This window comes from Rhipicephalus microplus, chromosome 7 (genome assembly GCF_043290135.1).
Source record: "Rhipicephalus microplus isolate Deutch F79 chromosome 7, USDA_Rmic, whole genome shotgun sequence".
Taxonomy (NCBI): Eukaryota; Metazoa; Arthropoda; class Arachnida; order Ixodida; family Ixodidae; genus Rhipicephalus; species Rhipicephalus microplus.
Genome location: NC_134706.1, coordinates 115,608,538 through 115,618,044, shown reverse-complemented (window position 1 = coordinate 115,618,044; position 9,507 = coordinate 115,608,538).

The following is a 9,507-nucleotide window of genomic DNA, read 5'->3' as shown; positions in this document are numbered from 1 at the left end:
CTAGCGCGAAAGGTATTTAAGTGAGCAGCGGAGAAGGGAGATCAAGAGGCGGGATATCAAAGAACTTTTGCGCAAGTGAGCGTAAGTCTTGTCAGCGAAGGCTTTTGTCGCCAGTGACAAAGTAGGTGAATAAGACGGTTTCCGTCTGAAGGGTGAAGGCTGGTGCTACCAGCAGAAGAATAGTGTGAGTCTACCTCCAGAGAGCGAAGATGCGCCCTGCGATCGCAACGCGTGCGTAGCCGACGTGTTTCCGGCGTAGAAGTTTGGTGCTTGAAGAGCGGACATATAAAGAAGAGGCTTCCAAACTTCGAGGGCAGCGGATAGACAACAGCGCTGAACTTTGAGTGAGTGATTCTTGGAAGAGTAATATTCAAATTTTATTCCAAGGACTTTGGACTGAATAAGTTTTTGAACTCTCTAGTCTTTAAGTGTCTTGCTTGTTTGATGCATGTGTTTGCATTGTAGCACGTATTGGTTTTGTGTTCGTTGTTTCGAGGGTAGCTGATTGTATTGGGTAGTTAATTTTTTGATTGCTGAAATAATGTACTGAACTATTGCTAAGTGTTCATGTTTGTGTATCGTTTGATCAGCCATACTTGAGAATATGAATTTTTTTTGTTTATGAACTCTCGGCTCTTACTCTTCTTTGGACCACAGCCAGCGCCCGCTGGCGTGGCAAGTGGGGACCATTTTTAAGTTCTCCGCACTTTCGTGGGGCAGTTCGGGGGGCCTGTACATCGGCCATTAAAATTAGCCCGGCGATCGCCTCCCTAATTGACGGGACCTGTGACACCAAGAAAAAGTTGTCGAAAATATGGCACATCAGTTTAGTAAATAAATTTTAACATCAACACGCTTGGCTCGCTATAACCAAGCAGGCGGTGAACATTTTTAGGCGCGAAGCTGCTTATGGAATTACCCGTTCATCTTTCGTTATCGTTTGTAAGCACCAGTGGCAGTGGCACAGGGGATATATATTAGAGTCGAAGCTCCTTAAGTCGTGGATCGTGCGTCCTTGATATACGTTCAGGTAGCCACCTCTCCTTTAGCTCTTGGAGTGTTTAGTTCTTTTAAGCGAGGTAGCAGTGCTTCTAATGTTCACTAGATGAATGAAGGGATTCATGGACGGACAGACAGACAAGCAGATGGACAGACAGATGTACACACAGACGGACGAATGGATTGACGGACGCAGGAGGTGCGAGCAGACGTGCGCATGGACGGACGCATGAACGGGCGCACGTGCGGATGGACTGACGCATAAACGAACGGATGGCCAAACAGACGCACAAACGGGCGCATGTACAGGCGTTCGGACGCATGGACGGAAGTACGGACGAACTGATGGACGCTTCGCGCCACTCATCTTCATTCATTAAGTGAATATGCTGTGATTTTTTTAGCCTCATCATTTATGCAAGAACCTCATCTCTGCCATCATTGCCAAGTGTAGCACATTTCACCCCATAGACAACAATTTGCACATAGCTTGCACTCATAAAGAAATGTAGCCCACATTTCGTCATCAACATCGAGTCAAAGAGCAAAGGTTGTTCAAAAACAATAAATGAGGCTAATGGCCTGCTTTTTCTAGATTGTGTTAACAAGACATCTTCTTCGGTCAATGATTCTTTACTGAGGAATTTGAAGACAAGGTGGTTGCAATGGCATCCGTGATTGTCACCTTTTTGAAGTGAGTGTTATTCGTATTAGGGCAACGTATATCACAACGATTGGTAATGACTGCGAAGCTGTAACATCAGTCTTCAGTGCAGGTCACACAGTCACAAATCGAACTTTGAATTACTAAACACCTGCAGAAACAGCACATTGCTCTCATGTGCACGCCCACGTAAGCCAAGTGTGTGGCGGTGAGACGACTCATTCTTGTGCACAAAGAAGGTTGAAGCGCTGAACGCAGGTCAATAGCTATTACTTTGGAAACATTGCAACATAAGTGCTAGAGACCGCCCTCTGGCCTTTCACACTGTATTTTGTATTTCTATATCGAGATACATTTGAAATATTGATTAGTATATATGCTGCAAAATACGTTCACGTTGTATTAGTTATCGTGATATTGTTACGTCGAAATCACAGCAGACAGTCCGCAGCCACAACAAAGCTCACAAACAACGTCAATCTCTTCACTTCCAATCTGAGGCTCAATTTAGAATATGTCCCATTATGCGCCGTTTCCGTTAGCTGAAACCACGCAACACAATCCTCGGCGGCAAAAGCACCGACCCGGTGAATCTGCGGGGCAACAGCAGGAGCAGTGTGGTAACGCTTGAACCTTGATACATGGACGACGTCCCGGGACAACAGAGTAGAAGAGGTTGATAGATCTACAGGAAAAATTTCGTGTGTTGTGTCTGTCACTCATCGAAGCACGTAGTGTGGGTCCATGAAACGACAAAAATGCTTGTATGAAAGCCACATTCAAGGCGTCATCACTATCGTCCTCCGGCCTGTATGTTGCGCAGGGGAGCAAAAAAAGAATAAGGGAAACCATCGAAAATTGTTCGTTGCGATGCCGCTCGTCGTAACGATGCTTCGATGCGTCTTGGGGAGCCATTATTAACCTGCGGGCAAGCTGATGAGCATGGTGAACGCGGGCAATACCATTGCGTGCATATTTAGAGGTAGACTGCGCAGCAGCCGGCAGGAAGGTATCTAACAGAAACGTTGGTTCAGGCCCAAACAAAAGATAAATGACAAGTACCCAGCAGTGTCATGCCGGGAGGAATCGTATGCGAACGTCAAGTAGGGTAGTGCGAGACCGCACTAACGATGATCGGCTGAGACGTATTTCGATAGCGTGTCCATCAGGATGTGGTTTAAGCATTTTGTAAGCCCATTTGTCGGGGGAGGGGAGATACGATGTCGTGCTCTTATGGTGGGTTGAGCAGAAACGCCGAATATTGTCAATCACTTTAAAAAGGAACGTACGGTCTCAGTCTGTCAGCAGTTGACACGAGGAACCGTGCACTAAAATGAGATCGTGCAGTAAAAAATCGGCGACGTCAGTTGTGCAGCTTGTTGACACGGCTCGTGTAACTGCATAGCGAGTCGCGTAATCTGTAGCAACCGTGACCCACATGTTTTCTGAGGTGGATGTTGGGAAGGAACCGGGAAGGTCCAAACCGACACAAAAGAAGCGCTCTGATAGCATGTTGATGCACTGAAGATACCCGTCAGGGAGTCTCTACGGCTTCTTGCCGCACTGGAAAATTTCGCAAGTGTTGACATAACGACGTACAGAGCGCAAAAGACCAGGCCAGTAGAAGCGGCGGCTCACGTGGTCATACGTGCCAGAGACACAAGCCGACCGCAGTTGGCGCGTCATGGAGGTCGCGGAGGACTCCGGAGCTCAGGTGCTTCAGTGCGACCGGAAGTAGGTCATCATCAGCGGCTGATGAATTACGCCAGTGCAACGTGTGGTTCTTTAATGTAAACATGCGAACAGAAGGGTCGTACGTAGAAGATTCAAGCTGTTGTAATAAGCGAATGATATCCGCATCGCGACACTGCTATTTACCGAAATGAGGCAGCTCCGTGATGGAAAGGACGCATTGAATTGAATTAGTGCTCGTATGCCACAGAGTAGCGTGACAGGCAATCGACTAAGCTGTAAGAATACTCTTGGAGGCGGAGTGCCCAGCGAGCGAGATGACCTTTGGGATCTCTCAGGGAGGTGAGCCAGCGGAGAGGGTGGTGGCCGATGAGAACTATAATGCTCGACCGTAAAAGTAAGGATAAAACCTCGTGACCGCCCACACCAACGCTAGGCATTCGCGCTCTTTCAAAGAATAATTCCACTCCAAGGGGGACTGCAGCCACCTGGCACAAGCTATCAGGCAATTCTGCCCACGTTGTGGCTGAGAGAACACAGCGTCCAATCCGTAACCACTGGCATCGGTGTGGATTTCGGTCGGTGCAGTAGGGTCGCAGTGAGCAAAAACAGAAGTGGCCAAAGCAGCGAGAACGACGAAAGCTACTGCTTGCGAGAGACCCCAGTTAAAGGTCGCATCTGGTTGCAGTAAATGTGGTAGGGGCCGAGCAATTTCCGCAAAGTTCTTGATGAATCACCAAAAGTAGGAGCAGAGCCCCACAAAGCCGCGGACATCTAAGGCGCTTTTTGGCACAATAATTTCCTTCATAGCTTGGCTGGTGACTTCGCAAGACGACGTTGCAGTGGTGTTGCGTAAGTGGTGGAACTGTTGCGAAATGCGTCGACTGTTTGCCTGCTTGAGACGGCGGCACTCTTTGAATACGGCGTCGATGGTCGTTACGTTTGTAAAGACAAGCAGATTGAACGCATCGTGGGCGATACCTTTGAAAATGTGCAATATCTTGTCAGCCTCCGCCATGTTGGGATTAGCCTTTTGACACAAGGATAACATGTCTTGAATATAAGTCAAGTAGGCCTTGGTGGACGTCCGTGTACGTATGGCCAATTGCATTCGAGCATCAAGCTGTTGGCCGAACAAATTGCCAAAAAGGTCGTGAAGCCTTGATTTAATATTTCGCAGCTTGTGTCTTTGTGCTCGGGGGTCTCAAACGAGATTCGAGGAGTCTTTACAAGATAGAATATGATATTCGCAAGCATAACGATTAGGTCTCAGCCATATTGCTTGCTGACGCACTCATACATACTGAGCCACTTGTCCACATTCGTGTTGTTCTCTCAAGTAAAGGTACCGGGATCACAGGGTTGCGTTAGGGCGACGTATCGGGTTGCTGTCATGGCCGTGGTAGGTGTCGAAGGTGTGTCTTCAACGCGAGTGATGGTCGGACGACTTAAGTAGGCATCCACTGCGTAAATTGGTCGTCAAAAGAGCCTCCAGCACTTCCACCAAATGTTTTGTGGAATTAACAAAAGACAGACCGCAGCCACAACTCAGCATAAAAATAACGTGAAGCTCTCCACTTCCAGTATGAGGCGCACTTGAGAATACGTCCCACTACGTCGTATTACCGTGAGCCGAAACCACATAACAATACTGCACAGAACACGGGTATCTCGTTACATTTTTTGTCGGTCAAGGCAAGCAAAGAAACGTCAACTGTGCGTGACACTGGGAGGGCGATGAGGGGTTACCTAAGCGCACACAATGTCCCATGTGGCAAAGTTCTCGATTCAGCTTTCTGCATATACAGAGGAGCAATATAGCCTGCCTTTATTAAAGGCTTTTCCGAAGCCCCTTTTCAAGGTTCGTGCAGCAGACCTAATCTTTTCAATGGGCCAGCCATTAGGCGAGTTTGCAAGCCCAATGTTAAAGACAAACCAGCTGTCTCTAGCCCATCGCATATTTCAGAAGCTGCTATTGTCTAAACGCAGTTAAACCAGCAGCACTCTCAGCAAAGCCGATTCTCTGTCTAAAATAATCATGCGCTTTTTGTGCATTGATACGCGTTCGTCAGTAAAGTGTGCGATATGCTTCGCTTCTGTTTCGAAACGCTGCCACATCAATGCAATATTGTACTGCAGTTTATTTATTCTATTGGCGGATTTTCTCTATTGCCCAACTAAAAATTGTATTTCAGTATTTGTATTTATGTAGCTGTATTCCGGGATATTTTTCAAAAACTTTGTGATTGCATCTCCAAGTATGCTGTTACGTGAGCGAGAAATGCACCTTAGTGTTTGTACTTTAGACTGACATCTCATGATTTCTATTTCTGTATTTCGGAATACTTTTTTGGAATAGCTCTACCCAGCCCTGCGCAAGACGAACAAACCCAATGAATGACCTGTCATTTGGTCGTTCTCCGATATCATTTTTGTTTTGCTTATGCCAACTGTTTAAAACGTGCTCAAAAACCAAAAGAAAGAAGCTTTTTTTTTCTGATGCCTTGCTGATTTGTGTATGTCAAGACAGCGCTGAATTCTGTATGCACCAACCGCTACAACACTCAAAAATAGCAGCAGCTAAAAACTGAAAAAAACTATAACTGGAGTGATTCATTTTCGCAAATTTGTACTCTACATATATGCATACAACTTTGTGTTCCTATGTGTACCACATTATTGCTTGCAAAAGGTAATAGTATGCGAGTTATTTTCCTGCACTATATTGTTATTTCTATTATCAGTAGTCTAGGGCCCTATTGGCACGCCTTTGGGCTGCTTTATTGCGTAACGTGATTTTTCACTGAATATTCGGTTTTATAGAACGCTAGATCAGTGTTGAAAACGCAGAAACATAAGAGAACATAGTGCATATATTTAGTATTGACATGTCATTGATAGAAAGAGGAATTCTACAGTATGTATTTCTATGTACCTTTGTCACTTCGTGACGCTGGTGTTTTTCTGGCATGTCACCTCGTACACATTAAATGAACACGTGACATCTTCGTGACCGTGAGCTATGCAGACCTTGAAGGAGCACTGACATCAAATTTACTCATGGCAAGATTTTTGCGTCAGCGAGTAGATATAGATCCCGTAGCAGCGATTCCCGCCCTAAAACGCAACTTAGGGATCAATAACTATCATTTCTATTGATTTATATCACTCGTATCTTCGAATATTCAAAACGGTTGGCAATCCCACTTTTTTAGCGCTGGGAGCACCAGCAGTGGCGCTACGCCGCGGTCACCTCGAGATCACGCCACAGTTGACCACTTCTCCACACAAATGAGTGACGTCAGGCTCAGCTGCTCCACAAACAGTTCATCTGCGAGGCGGACACATTTAGTCAACCTTGTCACCTGCATTGCTGTCGTCGCCATACAAAGTAGCCGACTCGCGTTCATTACGATAGTCCAGAGTTCGGAATCTCCGCCATTCGCGAACTCGCGAATTATTTTTGCTTCGATCGACCTTTTGCAGAACAGTGACTCTGAAATGGACGCCGTTCCAAGCAGCACTGCAGAGGTGCCCGAAGATGCACGCTTCAACCATGTTCGCTTCTGTGTCTCAGTTAGCTATATTGGCGTGTTTTGGCGTGCAAAGTATTCAGGTATACGCAAAAGCGTCAATGCATTATAGCTATCGCGAATGAGCATCAGCGGAGAAATAGAATACGTTTCCTGTTTGTCAGGTTCTTTTTGCGCCTCCAGATGGCCCCAACAATCCAGCCTCTCGCGGCTAACTTGGTACTACCACTTTTACGCAGACGCAAAGTTTACAGATGAACTAAAATTCAACTATACTTGCGTATTACTTGTTAGCGATGATATCTGATTAAACGCTCTTCCACTTTTGATAGCTTGTGGTCGTAGTGAAGTGTAACACATACGGAATACAAAAAAAGACACCCTCATTGCGCTTTTTTCGTGCTTCTAACTAGACGACTGGAACTCACCTGCAACTCACGATTCTCTGGCTTGCTGACCGACAAGCACACGTTTAATCATGCCATTTTCTTTCGCCGTTCTTTTAAGGGTGGTTTTTATCTTGATAATTTCACGAAATCATTCAAACTGGTGCGACTGAGATGAGGCGGGACGAGCGAGTGCGTTTCTGCGCTTCGGCGCCTGTAGCCGCCACAATAAAAACACTCAGATCGTACACGTCATTGATACTAGGGCTTCGTTACTCAGGATATTATTTGTGGAATTTATCGCACCGAATACGAAACACTAGTGTTGATGTTGCAGGGCAGTCTATTTTCCGTTTTCTATTTAGGTTTTCTGTGCCGTTTGACATCGAATAAAATGATTTACACGTGACATATGCCGTTCAAATTTGGCCAAGAACACTTATGCATACCAACGATTGAATCATGGGCGTATATTGATCCTCAGATTCGATTTCAGTGCTCCTTTAATGTCAATGCACAAGTCAATGCACATGCACAAACTGACAAACTATGTTCATGCTTTAGTTGAGGAAGTTTTCACGGGCACTCAAGATATATGAGTTTCAATGCTGTAGCATAGCGGGAGACACGTAAAACTTTCTGTATATAAAAGAAGAAAAAAACAAAAGTTCGAATAACATTTATAACATTTGTGTTGGAGTGCCAAGAGGTGAATATATTCATTTTTTTACTTTGCAGTAGGCTTGACTCAGCCTAAAAATGGCCAAATTATCAACCAAGAATATATAAATATTACTTCTAGCACAAATACAGAGCGAAATCCTCTTCATGAAGGCTGTTAGTGGTAAATTATTATAAATTACTGATACCGAACCCGACGTAGTCGCTACTTGATGTTAATGTGCAAGTAATAGCCTTAGCGAATAAGAACAGCACTAATTTTGTTGCATTGCTAATCAGCGCGTGAGGTGCTTGCTACAGTCAGGTTGATCACCTTTCATTTTTTTAAAACACAATATATTTCACCTGGTGAGGTGCACACATTTGGTACATAATACAAGACACTCGATTTTTTTAACAGTAAATATTGCCACGTCGGTTACACTGTAGCAAAAAAAGCACAGAAAGGGGTCCTGCCGTTTGGGGTACTGTCTCGAACGTAGCGTCAGATGATCTAGTATAAAGTACGCAGGTCTATATTAAAATACACAACTGGAGAGAGGCAGAGAAGTTCATTCAGACATGACTAGAATCTCGCACACGAGAAGCTGTAGTATCTGATAGATAGGAAGAAAATCATATCTATATATACGCAGCGTGCATAAAGTGTGAACACTTCATCAATAAAATGGTCCGTGTTCACTCTGACATCACGAGGCAATATGAAATTTTCGGGCACGTGTAATATCATGCTTTTCCTTAGGAATTGGTAACCCTGTTATAGACTTAAGTCCATACTGATGGTCAGCCACCCTCGTCGTCAATAAGTGAACAGGGTGGTATCGAAGAAGCGGGAAGGTCAAAATTAGAAAATTTCTCGAAACTCGACCACCAACCACCCTTCTCGCCATTTTTTGCTATTTTGTTGCTTGCGTGGAGTACACACAATGAAACGCTCGCACAAGCATATATAAAATATTGTTGAACCATCACCCGGATAAAAAAATCTGGCAACACTCCTTTCAGTTAGAATATCACACTGTTTGGCACAAGTACGTGGAATTAATATGCAGCTAAATTTTAATACAGCCGAAACTAAAAGTATGCTCATATTCCATGGCCAGATACACGTTCAAGAGCCCTGCTTGGTCATAATCATTACGAAGTGCCGTATTAGAACCTGTCTTGTATGCTCTCGTAATTTACTCCCGTGAAAATTTGCATAGATTATTATTTCTAGGATTCGCTGCGGCCTTCTTCGCAGTTCCGCGCTTATATCACTGCGACTCACCGCCAACCATGAGGCTTTCGGCATCTCCTTCAGATTTTCTTGCTTTTGTCTTTAGGCACGTATTCCCACCGAAGCTGTTCTTGGTCAAGCATTTTATGTCCGGGATTCGTGGGAACGCTTGAAGGCATCATAAACGGGTATGCTCCAGGGACATTGAGTAAGTTCTACTACTCCATACTAGTTGATTGAAAAGAAAGAGAACAGCTAGAACAACCAGGCGTGTAGCAGAAATTTCTATTAAAGACGATAGTTTTTCTCGGGGATCTTCGGCGCAAAAATTTT